The sequence below is a fragment of the Bactrocera oleae genome, chromosome 3 (assembly GCF_042242935.1).
Source record: "Bactrocera oleae isolate idBacOlea1 chromosome 3, idBacOlea1, whole genome shotgun sequence".
Taxonomy (NCBI): Eukaryota; Metazoa; Arthropoda; class Insecta; order Diptera; family Tephritidae; genus Bactrocera; species Bactrocera oleae.
In genome coordinates, this window is record NC_091537.1 from 68,378,014 (window position 1) to 68,396,907 (window position 18,894).

Sequence of the window (18,894 nt, forward strand, 5' to 3'; positions counted from 1 at the left end):
TATATATTTTTCTATATGTACAATATTTATGTTCGAGCTAGTTATCAGGTTTCTTTGGCTGCCATCATAAAGGATGCGAACCAAACAGGTCTATTCGTGGCTTCTTGGCTTCCCAGACCAAGTTAACCTAACCTAATATTGGACTAGTTTGTTCTCCAAACCAGACTTTTGTTCCGTCTCTAAACTACCTAGTTCAATATTTTAAGAGGCAAATAAAGCTTCTACACACAAATTTGCATATTCATATACTTCGACCACTAACGTACCAGAAGCACATCCCGCAGTCACATGCAAAATGCGACCATGTGAACAACGCACGTGTTATGGACAAACACAAAACGTTGTTGCCATGAATTTAATTTTTTTATTTTGATGTAGTGATTTGTTTTTGTTTTCTTGAACTTAAAAGCGAAGGTAAAGCAACGACCATATCACAACAATCGCCTCCAACAACTCGCTGCGTTGGCAGAAAGCAAAGCTCGTCTTACGCTGCTGCCACGTCAAGCTGTCAAGTTAAAACGTCTGTACACACGAGTATTTAGCAGGCCCTAGTCGTCACCTCCAACTTACGCACATACCATATACATACATACATGTATATATCAACAAGCACGAGTATATGTCACGAGTATTCATCGCATGTTCGTACGAGCATTATTATTGCCACATGCCACAACGTATTCACCACTTACGAGCATATTGCCACAGTAACATAATATGGCGTTGTAGCCATGGCTTGAGACAACGGCGAACGTATTTTACATGCAACTACTTGACCAATATTTTTCATAAACTGCGTGTGACTACAGTAAGGAGCAAACATTAATTATGGTTACAACATAATATATTACTTGCATACACATTTGTGTTCATCCCCTTTCTCAGAACTACTTGATCTCAGCAAGTCCAACCCGCCGATTGGCGTCCTGACTGGACACTGTCCAATAGGCTCACATCCGGAGGGGCTACACATCTTGTCGAACGCAAATTGTAAGCAAAGCTGTATGGAAGAAGGCAAATGGGAATCATACAGACACTTTTCCGCAACTGTTCAGCTTTTGGCAGATTGAGGTTGAAACATCTCGGTAAACACACTTTTGGCGAATCTGGCGATTTTTGGTAGGCTCAAAGCGCTTCCTCAATCTATAAGGGTCTGATCCACATTTAGGAGATTTCGGGAATCACAAAGGACCAGCGTTCACAGCTGTCCAAGTGTGATCCTGCGTCAAATTTTGGTGCCTACGACCTAATCTAAACTAACCATTTCCGAATGAGGGTTCTTAATAGAAATTCTGTTGCTGTTCTTGACCAGTGAAGGTCTAACAGAAGATGATCCACAGGAAAACTGTTACTAGAGGTTTTTCTTTCCCATCTTATTTTAGACGGCTCTCAAATGAACAATTCCCAAAGCACCCTTGAAGCATAACTATATTCTTCTAGAATAGACTTCGATGTTAAAGAATAAATTAAAGAAAACAATATCTTTGCTTTTAAGAATGTAATTCATATCAATATCATTGGGAGGTTATTCATCGCAAATATTTAGAAGGATAATTTATAACTTAATTTACTATCTTGTTCTTCAATTGTTCTTATTTCTTTCCATGGTAATACAAATAATTTGCTGTATTTACTATTTGAATGGGTGTATATTTCCTAATTTGCTCATTCTTCATTTTATCTCTAAATATTTCTTTGGTAAGGCCGGACATAGATACATAGGTCATAATTCAAGTTAATATGTTCTCGAGTTCATAGAATTCACCTCTAATTAAAGTACTATAATAAATAATTCGGTACTAGTTTCCCAGTTACTTATAACAGTTTTTTTAACTCTACATATATGGTAAAAAATAGCCAACGTCATCTAACAAGAGGCGAATGAAAAGAGCTGTTTAGACGGTATGTTGGGTGGAAAAAAAGAAGTATAAAATTAGTTGGTTTGAGAGGACATGAGCTTAGAGGGGATTATAGTTATTCGGGGACTCTTATTTTATCAAAATACAATTCTCACAACAGTCAGTTCTACGCTTTCCGAATTTACTGGGATTTTATTTTACTAAGGGCTGTTATTTCGGTGAACTAATAATGTTTGTGCAGGTCCCCTTTGAGATGGTGCTGCAACCTGGATAACGCTAATGACCTTCGGCATTCACGGTATTCAATTCCTGGACTCGACCTTAGCTTTTAAATTGAACAATGAGTAGAATTAGTTCTTTTTAGGTTTTGTTCGATCACCGGGCTAGTGATTGCGGTATTCCACAACCTGAATATAATGGAGTGACACCCATCAAAAATGGCTGATGGGATAATATCGCAACTTCCATTACAACCCTGGCATACCTCAACAACAGCAACAAAATGATGACAAGAAGGAGACCATGCGAAGAGAAGAGAAGTCGGAACTTACACCCAGATCAGTCCTGGGTGAGAGTTCCATTGAACTATAAAGTCGATGCAAAAGAACATCCCAACCAAGCTTTTAGAGCTTCTAGCGAGTCACTACCGATGTGTGTACCCTGGCGTTGACCTGATGGAACCCAGTTCCTTTACTATTGGTCAAAGCTGACCGCTTTGACACATAACAAAACTTTCCTTTAACTTTACTTTATGATTGCGATTCAACAACGATTCGCATATGGAAATTCGATTCATACGTTTTGTTTTTTGCGTTAACTCGTCTTGACGCTTCTTTTTGTGTCCATTCTTATTTAAAAGGTCCCAAACGGTTTTATAGACAATGTTTAGCTGATGAGCAATCCAAACAGTGCATTCATGACGATCGAACTCAACGATTTTTGTTACTTTTACGATATTTTACACATTTGGCCTTCCAGAGCGTGGTGCAGCTTTGATATCAAAATAACGGAACGGAATTAACGAAACAAAAGTTGCGTGTTATTGGCTGTTACGGTATCTGAACCATAAATACTATTCATATTTTCAGCCGCCTGGTTTGCGTTTGTTTTTTAAAAAATGGCTGGTGCGCACTTTTGAGGCGTCCCAAACATTACCAAGTCAAGCAATCACAAAATTGTGGGGGACGTTTTTTTATAGAAACCCTTATCTTCCTGATGTGATTTAACGTAACCTAGTCTCACTTATACGACGAGAGATACAGATCAATAAAGTATATATTGGAAAAACAGTGAATTTCTTTTTATTGGCGTTATACGTGAACATATTTTGTTTTGTAGTACTATTATTATAGTACTCGTTGCAGTGTTTGCACATATAAAGTACCGTCCAAAAGAGTGAGATTAACCTCACCTGGTGCCACCTGATTTTTCTGCACTTTTTTGTGCACATAACTGTACTCACATACGAATTCACTAGGAAAACGCAAAATATTATGAAAGCCAGCTAATATAAAAATTGGAACGTAGTGTGTGTGTGAAAAAGGCTATCAACCCCACAGCAGCGATAATGGGTGTGCCGCTATTAAGCTTCGTAACACACACTTGAAGAAAAAAACTTAAAAACGCTTATAGCTTATAGTAAAATTCCACTGAAACACGGAAAGCTTGCCAAACACACACATCCGAATGCATATGTTCGTATGTGCGTGTCATTGTCACCGCTTAGTTCAATGTGCGTAATTTTCTTCATGTAAATTTTGTTTTTGCTTTTGCTATACTCTCGCAACTTGTTGCTACAGAGTATAATAGTTTTGTTCACCTAACGGTTGTTTGTATCACCTAAAACTAATCGAGTTAGATATAGGGTTATATATATATAAATGATCAGGATGAAGAGACGAGTTGAAATCTGGGTGACTGTCTGTCCGTCTGCCCGTCCGTCTGTGCAAGCTGTAACTTGAGTAAAAATTTAGAAATTTATGAAACTTAGTACACATGTTTCTTGGTACCGTAAGACGGTTCGTATTGCAGATGGGCGTAAACGGACCACTGCTACGCGCACAAAACGAAAGTAATCAAAAACAAATAAATTGCCATAACTAAGATCCACAACAAGATACAAGTCTCTTATTTATCACTTTAGGTGGGGAATCTGCAGTTAAAATTTTTTTTAAGTGGGCGTGGTCCCGCCCCCTAATAAGTTTAATGTGCATATTTCATATACCACTGAAGCTATAATAACAAAATTCACTGATAACAAATTTTTTTTAGCATCTCTATCGACGGTGTGAAAATGGGTGAAATCGGGTGACAACCCCGCTCACTCCCCATATAACGGTACTGTTAAAAACCACTAAAAGCACGATAAATCAAGCACTAAACAAGCCAGAGACATTAAATTTTATCTCTGGGATGGTATAAGATGATTTTATAGGAACCACGTTCAAAATTAGATAGTGGGCGTGGCACCGCCCACTTTTAAGTGAAAACCCATATCTTGGAATCTGCTTAACCGATTTCATCCAAATTCGGTACATAATATTCTTCTCATATTTCTATGTTATAGTACGAAAATAGAAGAAATCGGATTACACCCACGCCTATTTCCCATTTAACATCATTTTACGTTCCATCTGATTTTTTTCACTTTCCAGTATGCAAATCAAGCAACAATGATTATATCGGCATAAAACTTTGCGTGAATAATACGTTTAAAGTATGACACCTTGTGACCAAAAATTATCTAAATTGAACCAAAACTGTTCAAGCCCCTAGGTACTGAATATGTGGACCCCAGTGCCTATAATTTACTTTTTACCGAAAATATTGGTCAACAAGAACAAGGCGGCAAGATCCATACCATTTGACTTTGCGAGAGTATAAAATGTTCGGTTATATCCATACTTAGCTCTTCCTTACTTGTTTTTTATTATTTTTGTGCAAACTTAACCCCCAAACACCGTCAGCGAAGTTAATGACCCAACAACTTTAACCTTTGGCTTTGGTGTTATTGTACCCATTTCGGCGTAAACAAAGAAAGTATTTCGCTAAGCATTAAAAAGGAAGTAAACTGAAAATCGTTAAAGGTAAACAACAAACAATTAAATAAACATTCAAACATTAAATTTAGTTGCACGCAAAAGTTATGCTTTCATCTCAAGCGCCAACCGTCATAACGAAATTCTCAAAGATATGAGAAAGAAAAAGCAGAAAAGTTGGTGTCAAAACTTATTCGCACCAAATGAAGTTAAATAAACAACAATAAACAATTAGAAGAAGTTCATTTTAACTGCAATACATTAGCGGCTTAGCATTTGACTTGATATTTCCCCCAAGTCATGCGTTAGCACTTGACATTTGGCTATTATTAATATTTTTGACTTTTTTTCTTACATTTCGCTTGCGCACAACCGCTCGCGACATCGTGTACTGTTACAAGCTGAGTGGATCGCGTTAGTTTGAATTTCTAAATGCGTTGTAAGTTTTAATATCGAGATTTATTACAGCTTATCATTCATCTTTTGTTAGATTCTTATAAATAGATTTACCGTTGATCACTGCGAAGGCTGAAATTTCGTTGTGTCGTAAGTTAATTACCTGAAAAGACAGAATAAGAATTATTATATAATACGATAAAAAATATTTAAGGCAAATATACTTTAGATCTAATATAATTTAATGCAATTGAATAAATAAAATAAATTGATCACAATAATCACACGCACAAAATAATTGACGGTATTTTTCCGAATCTCGGCTTTCCGTATCGGGTTTCCAAATACCATATAATTTAAAGAGCTTATAATTTTAGCGAAAATTTTAGAGAGGGTATTTTTCTGATGATAGTGTTCATTTGCCAAAAATGGATAAGATCGGATCAATACTTCCTTTCATATAAAAGTACATATGTATGTACATAATATAAGAATATCAAACTTTCGGTAGGTTTTAACCGTATTGCTTAGCAAAATTGACTGAACGAATAATACTGCCTAAAGTTGTGTACCAATAGATTAATACCGAATATGTGTGAAATCCACAAATTACCACAGCTCCCATATACGAGCACATAGGTACAACATATCGTCACCTAAAATTCAAAACAATATATCATCAAAAATTTCGAAATTGAGTTTTATTGATGACTATTCATTGCATCATATTGTATAACCAAGTTATAACCGAAATTCTTTATAACGTCCTCAATTGCATTATTTTCGTTGTTCGTTTTTTCTTTCTCCTGTAAACTTGGTTTTATTTTTTCAATAAATGGCTTTACCATAGTAATCTGTATCTCGCTTTGCTAACACACGTCAAAGTTGGACACCAGTAAAGAGAAAATGCGCCATATTTTACAGTTTTTGTTCCATAAGGATGAAAACGCAAGCTGAGTGGCTGAAATGTCAATAGTTTTATGGTCTTATATTTCGTGTCGATACCATTTTGATATTAAATATGCCACGCTCTGTAGGGTCAATTGTCGAAAATACTGAGAAAAATAATGGAAATCGTCGAATTTTACTTACAAATAGGAATTTTGCAGCTGGCATACAGAACCGACAGAAAACTCTCTCGCGCAAAGAAGTAGTCACAGTCAAAATAGCTTTAATGGCTGCATTCACATTCACGCTGGCTTAATCATACGAACAAGATTATTTTAAACTTAGCCATTAAGAAGAACTGAACGCAGTCGTGCTATGACCTTTCTTCTTTTCACTTGCTCTTTGTCTTCTACTTTTCTCGCACTCTCTCAATGGTTCAAACTCACCGATATGTCACTATTTTGGTCGACGATAAACGTGCTAGCCAAATGTTCAGACTTCCTTTTAATATTTAAATTTTTTTAAGAAAAAAAAATCGAAAACAAAAATAACATCGGCTCAACAAAGCAAACACAAGCTCGAAAGTGTGTATTTTATATATGTACATACATACATACATATATTCTTTTGCAGATGACATTCAATATTACTGGATTCGGGCTCCCTTTTCATCAGTGAATTTTGCTTCATATTTTTGTCCCAAGCAACCGACTTTATTTGTTCTCGCGTTTTGTATGCACCAATGCGATTTGTAGGTGGTGGCCGTGCATAAAGGTGCCTACAGAGTGGACGCTGGTAACCGAGCCGAGTGAAAAGCTGATTCCGATCAGCGCTGATCGATTTTAGGTACCGCAGAGTGAACGCGGGATTCAGCTCTGAATTCCACGCGTTCTATGCTATTAAAATTAACTTAAACTATTTGCTTTTTAATCTGGTAATATTATGCAAGTGAAAAGAGAAGAAATGGATTTCTCAGATAAAAAGTATTTCGCTTCCAGCTCTGTATTAACTATTAAAAAAAAAGTATGGAAAAAATTTATAAATACAAAACGGGATGAATTTGACGAATATTCCAATTTGTACGAAGATTTAAGACATTGTCTGCAAATTTTTTTAAAATATATAATATATGCGCCGTTTCAACGCGAGTCGGCACCGAAAAACACTTTCTCGCATTGATCAGCTTTACGCTCGGCTTCGGTCAACTTCCACTCTGTGCGATTTCGTATAAAAATGTACGCACCCAGTTTTGAAGCTTATTTCTCCCATTCGTCAGCTTTGCGCTCGCTAAGACGTTGACGCCCTGCTCCACCACTTTTCCTTCGATGCGCGAATTTACAACGCGGCAGCACTGAAGCTCAGTAGAGCGGAAATGAGCCAATGTACGGTTTGACTAGCTTTTAGCTTGGTGAACTAATCTCAGGAAAATAAGATTGCAAAGAAGAGAATCTTAAGGAGATCATTAGAGCAGAAATCTTAAGTCCAATATTATTTCGTGTAGAATCTTTCAAGGTATTTTTAAAAATCGCCAAACCTTTAATTATACATAACAATAAATATCATATAAGCTCAGATTCATTCAAATTTTTTCTCTAACGTCTTCTCTTCACTTAATTGATACATGGTATATACATATATACGCAGCGTTTTGGAAAATTTAGCTATCTAAATATCACATATCATTCAGCATACAAACATACGGTAGATACATGTAATATTTTACTTTCAATTAAGCACAGCCGCACTGAGCCGCGGGTCATAATAAAACATGGGTGTTAGAGCTGCAGCGTCATCATCAAAACGCTCTCACGTCCACCATACCTATTTACCTATTTTCTCTTGGCCACAGCGTAAATCAGGTATACTAGTGGTAAGTATAGATATTAATATATGTTCCTAAATGTACGTATTAGGGTGCTTCTTAAATAATCAACTAAAAGATTTCCACTTGGCGGCAAATTTTCTCTGTGATACCCTCGATCATAATAATATCGTAATCGGATATTAAATGAAAAATGAAAGTAAAAATAATCCCGCATTATGTTACATTGAGATTATAGCAGTTTTTGTTACATAATTGTTGTTTGTAACAATTTTAAAAAAATGGTAATTTGAATATTGAATACTGAGATATTAAAATTAGCAGAACAGCTAAATGAACTTTCTATTAGATCGAAGGTGTATATACTAGGTGTATCGCCGCGGTGGTAACTTATTAGTGGTATCGATTTTTGATTTTAAAAAAAGTCGATTTTTTAATTAAGAATGTTTTTCTTTAAAACTACACAAACTTTAAAGCCCCACGACATCATAGTATTAACTAAGTAGCGGTCAAGTTTAGGAACTCAAATTAATTTGTTTATCCTGAACTGCCTAAGGTATTCTATCTCACCCTGATCCGTCTGTAAGCCCTTTTGGAAATTTCGTTGTGTGTCGTTTTTAACAACGTGCGTATTTACTGAGCTGGTTCGATAGTCAAGTGAATGGAACTCATGCCAGTCTATTTCGTTTCGCGGAACGCCCTTGTGGCCTGGAACCCAGTATATATGCAGCCGCTTTCCGGCAGCCACTATATTTACTGCCTCCCTGCTTCTTAAGATACATTCTCTGACGATATACGATGTGAGATTATTGCTTTAATAGCCGCTTGACCATCGACGTATATAGATATTGATATTCTTCACATTTCCTGCGTTGTTGGCTATCTCAGCAACTTTCCTGACCGCAAAGATTTCTGCTTGAAATAATTCGATTATTATGTAAGAAAATGCAACAATCTCCGAAGAAATTGTTTGGATCGGGCAACTATAGCATATATCTGCCATACACCTGACCTAACAAGTCTTTGAACACTTGTTTATTTGACACGAAATTTGGCACAGATTATTATTCAAAACGATGTTACAATCTCCGATATATTCAGTTCAGATCGAAGCTCTATAGCATATAGCTGCCATACAAATTGACCGCTCAAAAACAAGATAAAGATCTCTTTATTCGTTCCTATGCTATTAAAAATGCACCTGTAAAGGGTATTAATTTTTTTTCTAGTTTTTTCCAAATTTTTTGTAACACACTAATGCACATCTGCTGCTGAGTGCGTATGTTGGTGTCTATAAAGAAATTAAAGGTAAAAATAATAAAAATAAGCTAATTAAAAAGTATGTCTTTCATATTCATACGAATGTACGTATGTACTTCTACATAGTTGTAAATATTGTATATAGTATGTGTACGTATACACACATTCATGCGACGATGTCTACATGTAATTTATTTGCTAGCAGTCGGTTGTCGTCGGCTTCATTCATTGCCACTTTTTCATTTTATTATTTTGATTATTGTAATTTGTTGTTGTTAAGCTGACAACAGCTCTGCATAAAGAGCAACCATTACAATGGCAACAACCGTTGTTAATGCAGTCGCGGCCGCCGCCGCTGTCGCAAGCGCTTGCGAACGCTAATGAAATGCATTGAAGTTAAATGATTCGACACGTCACACCATCTAATACACTAACGGCGCCTAACGGTAATTGCACGCCTTATACTCGTACACACTTATATAGTTATTTGTGTAGGAAAATATACCATATATAATATATATTGACGCCGATAAAAGCCGTAATACAAAAAATAAACTATTTTGATATAGAAATATAAATTGCTGCAGCGACGCATACTCACAAATGTACTTTTTATATATTATATTCGTATGTTTGTTTGTATGTATGTATGTACTTTGTGCAATTTTTTGTTTCCAAGTGAAAGTGAAAGTTGAAGAAATTTGTATTTGCTGTTTGGTTGCTTTGACTTTTGGCAAATTGACAAATGCACCAAATGCATTACAACAATGGTGTAGTGACAACAATAACAAAAACAACAACGACATTTTGGTAATCAGAAAATATGTAGATACATACATGTATGTATATGTTCAGACACTCTCACTTTCTTAGGCATGACGACGTTTTGGTTTATCTTAAGCAGTTTCACTTATCAATTATGAGGGCAGTTTGATAAATCGGTGGCTTTTCGAATAAACAACATTAGGCGTGTTTTATTTGACCGTGATAAGCTAATAGCTAAACCGTTGCCAAATAAAACGCATAAAAATAAGTTTTGAGATTTTTTAATGTATTTCTTGGATATTTTTCGGTTTCCATCTTACAGTAAAATATACATAATTAAAATTAGTTTAACCAGCTAGATACCCTATATGAGGCCTAAATATATGTACATGTATATTTTATTCATAGAGGATTTTCAAAATTAACTTTTAAGGTCAATATAAAAAAATTTTAATATTTCAAAACCCTGACTTTTTTTAAATAACCTAAACAGGGACCCTTACTTTTTTTTTCTCAATAAACAAATATCTTTTGATAATTTATTCTGAAATCAATTGGTACTGCTAAGCAAAATAATACTCTGCGACGAAACACCCGCTCTTTCTAAAAACTAAAACTATATTAAATCTCTTTAAATAAAGATTAGAAACACACGTAAAAGTCACTAAAACATCTGATCTCACAAATAACCCACTGAGTTCGCAATTTATTTCTGCGGGATTCTTAGTGGTAGTTCGTTGTTTTGCTTGTCATCTATTCAGTATCTTATAAACTTTCAGTACTGCCAAGAAAAGCCACGAGATCTTGAGCTCTCTCAGTAGGCAAAGAACTCCTCTCTTCGGATAATTTTATCCATAGCTCGAACGCACCACTTAGGGTTAGCCAACTACTTTTTTCTGCAACAAAAAAAAATGTGAATGAAAAAATGAGGAACTGAGAATGCATCTTGTTGAATATACAAGCTAAGAAAGGTTTTGACAAACCAATGTAATAGTTTAACGCGCTGTTCAAATAAAACATGCCTATTATTTAACCACAATACAAGTACCAACATGTGCATCGAATTTGACCCGGACTGGCAAATAAATACAATTCTTTATATTATCGCTTTCAGCCGTTATTCCTTTATTATTCCTGCCAATACTGTTTGTTCTATTCGTCAATCTCCACGTTGAATAGAGGCCATAAAGGAGCAAAATGCGTTAAGACTATAAAGAAATTCAAAGTATTTGGAATTGTTAATGCCTAAAAATAAGTTCTTTTCAATACTTGTAGCTTAAAAACTGAAATTTTGAGTTTCAAGAATGATTAAGAAAATGACTATACAATACAATACAACTGAGGGTTACAAAATATCAGAAGCAATAACATTCTGGATATCAAGTATGTTTACTCATGCTAGCACGATTTTTACTGCAATTTAGAAGAGTCCTTATGTCAACCAAAAAGAGAAAAAAGGAGCAGGCTAGAAGTTTACTTTTATTTCTGCAGAAATCGATTATATACTCATAAAATTTTTGATTGTCATGAGCAATCGAAGCCCTTTTATTCTATTTATATATATTTATCTTTTAAATAATTTTAATAAATAGGTATTATTTTAAAATAATTTCGAAAAAAAACTTTTCTTTCTTTTCAGATTTCCCAAATAATTTCTAGAAATTCTACCGAGTTGAAAGTTTTGACCGGATATAAATCCGGGGTTATTCTAGCTACATAGAACCTCCTTTCATGGTAGCTCATTTATGTAAAAAAAATTGGTATTTTAAGTTGTTTGGACTAAAGAAAGCAAATATATGAAATAAAATTCAATAATTAAATAAAGAAAATGAAATAAAAGCTATTAAAAACTACTTCAAAGCGAAAATCAAATCAAATTCAAATGGTTTTGCTCCCCATTTTACATTCGGAATTTCAGCAAATTGTTAGCATTAACGATTTTTTTATGAACGAAGAAATTGCAAAGAAAGCATATACAATGCATAAATAGTAATAAAAAATCAATTGGAAAGAAATAAGAAGGCAATGAGCCATGGGCCGCACACGTACACGTCGGCCTGCGGCTTAGCTGTTGACGGATCTAATGTATGCCAAATCTGTGTTGTTTACATGATTCTAACAAATCGTGATATATATATTCGATCGATTTTGTGTATTTTTGAAAGTTTTCAAAGAAAATTTTTTGCATATTCGCAGCTGTGCACAAGCGCCGCCGGTCAGTTTTTATAATTATTCGCAATGTGTTGGTGGTTTTTTGGAGGAATGGATAAATTTGTGAAGCGTTGAGTTTTTTTCATCAAGTGATTTCAAGAAAGAAATGTATGCTATATATTCCATTACAACTTTTTTTGTATACATTCGAAATTTATCGCATGCGATAAACTGTCACATTGCGATTTTAATTACTCGTATCATAACGAAGCTGGCATGACTCCAGTCTATACTATTTCCCTCGCTTGGTTAAGAAAAACATGAAATTAATTTTAATGGATTAGGTAATCATTTGAAATTATCTAAAAAAAAGTATCATTCATTACTCATCATAGTACAAGTACTTCATACATATATACCACTTGTGCACAATTAAAATCTCCGGGAACAGCAAACGCATTCATACATATATATGTACATATACATAATGAATATATTAAATTACAAAGAGACATTCACACAGTCATTATTACTGATTATTGATTGACATTCCCTTTCAACATGGGTATGAAAATCCCGAAATCCCGAATTTGTTCAAGTATTTCTAAGTATTTTATATCCGGTGTTCAATTTTACTATTATTTCGATTTTTTCTTCAATTCTGTAATTTCGAAATTTTGGAAAATTTTTTTTTTTTACATATTTTCAATTCCTGGCCCAATTCATTGAAAATATCAATGAAAAAATTTTATTAATAAAACAATTTGTTGCCAAATAAAAATAACTACATAGAACCAACTCATAAAAAACTCTAATTTAGAGTAAGAATTTTTTTATTACTATCCGTTAAGGGCGTCAAGTATGCTTTAGATATGCAAGACGAAGGATTCAGAGTCATATAATATGAAATTTTCTGTTTGGGTGGCACAAAACATTTAGTGAGCATCGGAAAAGCTAAAGAAACAGTACTTGAAACCCCAACCTCTCTTATTAATCGCTTCTACATATTTTAATTAATGTTTTGGGTATGAAGCGTGTCAATGAACAAAAACCACGTCGAGTAGAGTTCCCAAAAATATGATTTTGAACACTGAGCTGAGAACCCTATATTCATTCAATGCACCATTTCTGGTGACGAGAAAAATTGGATTAAGCGATGACATGCTTTTATTGGCTCAGAAGTCTATTTTGAGGCGATATATTTAATCGACCAAAGAATAGTTCAGCACCCGACAGAGAGAAGGATCGATTAGGTATTTTGTTCGAATCAGTTTATCAGTAGGATATAGAACCAACTAGATTCATAAATATTTAGTTTGAGTTCCGAGAATCCTTCTTATTTTAGTGGCAGAAAATAGTATTTAATCTGCACATATGTATAATATGTTTAAGAAAACATCATTCCGTGTTTGACTAAACTTAAGTTTATGTTTCAAATATACAGTGTCGGACAAAACTAAAGCACGAAGTTCATTTCATACATTTCGCACAAAAATTGAAAAGCGCGGCCTGAATTTGCTAACTTTAGTATTACAAAATGGAGGAGTGTACTTTTTTCTGATAAGTTCAAGTACAATATTAAAGGAACTGATGGATTAAAGCTGGTACGAAGACCGATAGATCAACGTTTGAATCCGCCTTATTCACAAGGTATTGTGGAACATAGGGGAGGTAATGTAATGGTCTGGCTATGTTTCTCAGGTCATGGAGTAGATCCGATCTATCAAATTTGGGCATCATGGATCGTTTTATGTACAAAAACATCATTCGAAACGTTATGCTTCCTCATGCTGACGAGGAAATTCCGTTAAAATGAAATTACCAACACGATAACGATACGAAACACACGGCCAAATGTGTAAAGGATTGGTTTATTCCCAATAAAATAGAAGTTTTGAAGTAGCCCGCGCAATCACCTGATCTCAATCCCATAGATAATATATGAGAAACTGTAGATCGGAAAATTCAGCGGGAAAATTGTAAAAACAAGGACTCTCTCTTTACTCCAGTTGAATGGGCATAGAAAAACATTTCTCAAGACATTTTAAACAATTTATTTGAATCTATGCCACGAAAATATGGAGCCGTCATTAAAAACAATGGAAATATAACTAAATATTGGCAACAAATACTTTTATTTTTTAACTATATGTAATTTGCTTTAGTTTTGTCCCATATACTTTATGTATATTGCTAATCTTTAAGTCATATTTAAGTGTAAAATGAATTAATATGTTACTTTTTTTTAATACATTAATAAAAATGTATATTTTTGTGAAATAAAATAGAAAATATTAATTTTATAACAGTAAATAAATTATGTGCAGCTAAGTGGTAATATGGTAAATTTCGTGTTTAAGGTTTGTCCGACACTGTACATACTTAAAAAATTTCGGAATCCTGCAAATTATCATGAACATTTCAGGATTCAGTCAGTTAAAGCCGATCCCGAAAATTATCCTGAACATTTCGAGATTATGTCATTAAAAGCAGTTGAATGTTTTTCAACGAAATTTAAGTGTGTTCTTCAAATATATTTACATAACTCAAACTTTCGGGATCCCGAAAATAATGCCGATCATTTCGGGATTATGTCAGTCAAAAGCCGTCAAATATTTTTCGCTAATTATAGGCCATTACAGCAACTTAAAATTGCCACAGATCCGAACTATCACTGCTTAGTGTGAAAAGCTGATTATTCATTTATGTAAACAAATTAAATGTTATTATAAAATCAGTGTGAATAATAGCACCGTTATGTTTTTATTGAGTTAGTCACACATTAATAAATATGTATGTACATGACATTAGTTCTGCAAGTCTTAATTATTGTTTGTGTTAATTTCACAACTCACGCCTAGAAGCGAAACTTTCCCGTAGTTATTTTAAAATTATATTTTTAGAATATCATTATTAATATATAAGTAGTTATAATGCAAAAATATGTAATAAAGTAGAGTAGAACTGATAAGCAAATCGATTCATTGGCTGCAATTTGTTGTAGAAGTCATTGGCATTTGCTGCGACTTTATCACAAAAGCATCAGACCTCTTTTGAATGGGCAGATTAGAGCAAAGCATGGGAACGGTTGGAACACTTGGAACAAATTTCGATCGCAGGGAAACATTGCAATTGCAGAATAAAATGTGTAGATTATAAAAAAAGAAAATTTTTAGACAAAAAAAAAGGTTTTTTAACATCTACGCACTCAGTTTTAAAGTAAATTTTCAAGTTAAAATTTTTATTTTGTAAAAAAATTTTGATCAGTGTTCTAGAAGCTGTGGAGAAACCTCTTTCTAGCCAATTAAAAGTTATCAACTTAAAAATTTTTTTTGTGGTCATTATTGGAGTTTTAAAAAAAGTCTCACATTCGGTAATTTTTTTATAAATGTAAAGAGTTTAAACCAAAAATAATGTTTTCTTGTCCAAAAAAAATTTTTCCTCGAAATTTACTTTAAAACTGAGTGCGCCGCCTCTAGATGTTAAAAAAAAAATTTTTGTCCAAATAATAATCCACAGATTACTAATACTCAGGCTTAGCAAAACAAAAAAATTTTTTTCGCTCTACCCTATTATTTATACTTGTATAATATATAAATGATCGGAAAGAAGAGACGAGTTGAAATCTGGGTGACTGTCTGTCCGTCCGTCCGTCTGTACAAGCTTTTACTTGAGTAAAAATTGAGATATCTTTATGAAACTTGGTACACATTGTTTTTGGGACCCTAAGACGGTTGGTATTGCAGAAAGGCGTAATCGAACCACTGCCACACCCACAAAACCCCATTGGCACGCCGTGGCAGCCCACCCACTCCCCATATAACGGTACTGTTAAAAAATATTGTTTTTCTTTGGGATGCTATGAGGTGATTTTATAGAAACGACGTTCAAAATTAGACAGTGGGCGTGGCAGCGCCCACTTTTAGGTGAAAATTTAAACCAAATTCGGTACATAATATTCGTCTTATATTACAAGTTATAGTGCGAAAATGAGTGAAATCGGCTTACAACCACGCCTATTTCCCATATAACACCATTTTAAATTCCACCTGATTTTTTCACTTTCCACTATGCAAATCAAGCAACAATGACTGTATCGGTAAATTTTAAGTGAATAATGCGTTTAAGGTATGCCACCTTGTGACCGAAAATTGTCTAAATCGAACCAAAACTGTTCAAGCCCCTAGGTACTGAATATGTGGACACCAGTACTTATAGTAAAAGAATATAATACAAAAGTTGTTAAGATACCAAATAATAATCGAATAATGAATGCTGAATGCTTTCGTAACATTTTTATACTTTCGCAACATGTTGCAACAGAGTATAGTTTTGTTCACCAAACGGTTGTTTGTATCACCTAAAACTAATCGAGATAGATATAGTTTTCTATATACAAATATTTCTTCTAATATTTGGTGATAATCAGTGGATAAGTATATTTTCTCAGCCATCATATTGAACTTATAACAAAATATACCAAACAACAATGTAAAAAAGTTTCTTAGAGTGCTAGACTTTTTACAGAGCATAAATATCTTTCTAGAAAAAATCGCATGAAATAAATATAAGTAGTGTAGTATCAAAAGTAGTAGAGAAGAAATACAATTTAGATATATAACAATTTATGTTTAATTTTGTAAATATTATATACAAATTAATATAATAATATTATATAATTTTTAAAGTAGTTAATATTTATTTTTTTAAGCTAAACATGTATAATAATATCGATATAATAAATAAAAAATGTTAATAATTGTCCAAAAACGATTTCTTTTCATACTCCTCAATACAGTTGTAATCTTAATTTCGCATAATTTGAGTAAATCTAGTTTACAAATTGCTCTAATTAATTTTACTGTGAATGTATATAACTGAGGCAATAGTTCCTACTTCTAAATATATAAAGAAATCTCAAACCAGTATACCATTTAACTTTTGCGAATATAAAATGTGTGTTAGTAATGATTACAATTTCATGATACAAAAATAATCGTAAGAACAACATTTACTATTATTCAATTTTATTATTAAAATAATCGTTCTCCAATTGCAACTTTTCGTGAGCTTTGGCCATTTTATGATCGTAATAATCCACCTGTCCTCGGCATTCGTTGAAAATTTAGAAAGTACATTTTCTTTACATAATGTTCAAGTGCCAATATTTATTGTTCTCACTCAAGAACTGAAGCTATTAAAAGTCGTGAATTTGCTGGTTTTGCCTTGGAACAACTTGAAAACGATTTAAAAAAAAAATCATATATTCCGATGAGGCTCACTTTCATCTGAGTGGTGCGGTAATAACAAAACTGTCGATTCTGGTGTGTAGAAAATCCACAAATTATTCACGAAAAAACATTACATTCGCCTAAATTGACAATTTGGTGTGGTTTTTGTTCTGGTGGAATCATCGGTCCGTACTTCTTTCGAAATGAAGCTGGTGACACCGTTAATGTCAATGGATAGCGGTATAGATCGATGATAACCAACTTTTTATGACTGCAATTGGAAGAAGTTGATATTGACAACATCTGGTTCCAACAAGACGAGGCTATGTGCTATCGATTCGATAATTTTAAAAAATTGTGACATTGAATGGCCTCCAAGAAGTTGTGATTTAACACCATTAGACTACTTCTTATGGAGTTATTTGAAGTCATTGTTCTTTAGCATTGAACCAGACTCTCTTCAAGCTTTAGAAGGCAATATTGAACGAGCTATCCATGACAAAGGACTTGATTTAGTGGAAAAAGTACTCGAAAATTGGGTTCATCGAATTCGTTCCTGCAAAAGAAGTCGTTTAGCTCATTTGAATAATGTTATATTCACAACTTAATTGTATCGTTCGTACTTCACGTTAAATAAAAAATGTAAATTTTCTTAACAATTAGTGTTTTTTTAATCATATCAGTCTTATTGAAAAAAACTGTATATATACTTTGTAGCTTCTCTAACAAATTTCGTGGCAAACTTAATATACCCCATTCAGGGTATAAAAAACGAATGGAGATGCGTTACACAGTTTATTAGTAAAGCTTCGTTAGTTTACATGGAGACCACTTCGCCCCAAAATATGCACTTTTAAATTTAGCATTTAGCAGAGTTTTGGTAAGTTTCAGTACTCACCTATTTATATAGACGGTATAGAATTAATTAATTCATGACAAATATATACCTGAAAGGAAAGAAAAAATAAAATTATTAGTTTTTATGTAAATATATTTAGCTTATTAACAAGATCATCAAAAAGATAAATAGGTAAGATGGTAAGAATTATTGTAGCGGCGTTAACCACCCGATAAAATAAGTTCGTCTGATTGACTTTACTGTGAGTATTCCGAAGCTTATTTTTACTTAAAATTTTAAGCAAATATTTTATATATATTTACATATTCCACAAATTTAACCCGGACTAGTCCATTGAAACTGCGCAAGCCGAATCGAAAAATCATTTTAGCATGAGATTGATAGCAGAGGATGTTAACATTCTTATATATCGACTCAACACATATTGGTTATTGTTTTTGGTATGAATCGTGTCAATGCTAGACGTATAGCAGAATATCTGAATCTACGACGTCGAGTAGAGGTCGCAAAAGAGATACTTGACAATGGAGCTGAGGACCCTGCATTCATCAAAAGTCTCATATGGAAAATTGGGTTTAACGTTGGCTTACATGAATGGCTTCAGGAGCCTGTCATGAAGGCAATA

General features: G+C 33.7%; 1 protein-coding gene across 3 annotated transcripts in view; it reads right to left on the reverse strand.

Annotated features, from left to right (window-relative positions):
• CdGAPr (GTPase-activating protein CdGAPr) overlaps nucleotides 1–18,894 on the reverse strand; it is a 191,633-nt gene that overhangs the window by 151,397 nt on the left and 21,342 nt on the right. The window contains exon 3 of one of the 3 annotated variants that reach the window (XM_070106784.1): nucleotides 18,309–18,357. The exons of 1 other annotated variant lie outside the window; for it this stretch is intronic. The gene's annotated coding sequence lies outside the window, so the exon portion shown is untranslated. Of the gene's footprint in view, nucleotides 1–5,252; nucleotides 5,340–18,308; nucleotides 18,358–18,894 lie in introns of those variants that run through there. One more of the 3 variants, XM_070106785.1, reaches the window with a different exon arrangement.